The following is a 742-nucleotide window of genomic DNA, read 5'->3' on the forward strand; positions in this document are numbered from 1 at the left end:
TAAATATGTTCAAACTTGTTTAAATAATAACAGTAATATTTTTTTATAAGACAGTAGCATTTAAAAAGCTGTTTGATACTTATTTTTTTTATAAGACGGTGCGCGGGGTGCGGGGGGTCGGCGGCGGCGGTTGAGTAGGGGAATCGAGGGTGCGGGGGGTCGACGGAGGCGACCAGTGGACTGGGGGGTGCTCGGCGGCGAGGGGGACCGGATCTGGCGAGGTGGGATAGCGATCGAGATGGAGGGGGATCGAGATCGAGTGTCCATGAAATTTAAAAATATTCATGATAGTTCAAAAAGTACCCATGAAATACAATCGAGAAATGAAGGCTACGATTTAAATACAATCGATCTTAGCTAGCTATCTGTTCACAATCTGCTTGCCCTTCTTTTTCGCAAATGGAGTTCTTCTGTGGAACGGACATCCTTTAGGTAGGGTGGTCCTGCTTCTTCTTGTGGTGTATGCTGCTACTTCATCATCGTCGTCATGTTCGATCCTCGGGTCGCCGTACTTGTCGAAGTCTTGCTCATTGGCTACTCCATCCATTCCGAAGTCAACAGCTTGTCTATTTCCTCGCCGCTCCTCGTACACGGGCGTTTTCGGGGTTCGGTTTCACCATCGAACAGATCCTTGCGTTTCCTCCACGGGTCATCGTCGCGAAGCCACCTGCGATGTCCCATGAACACGGTTTTCGAAGACCCGGGATCTCTATCTAGCTGGCGATACGTTGTGTCATCCATG

The sequence above is a fragment of the Triticum dicoccoides genome, chromosome 5B (genome assembly GCF_002162155.2).
Source record: "Triticum dicoccoides isolate Atlit2015 ecotype Zavitan chromosome 5B, WEW_v2.0, whole genome shotgun sequence".
NCBI classification, from domain to species: domain Eukaryota; kingdom Viridiplantae; phylum Streptophyta; class Magnoliopsida; order Poales; family Poaceae; genus Triticum; species Triticum dicoccoides.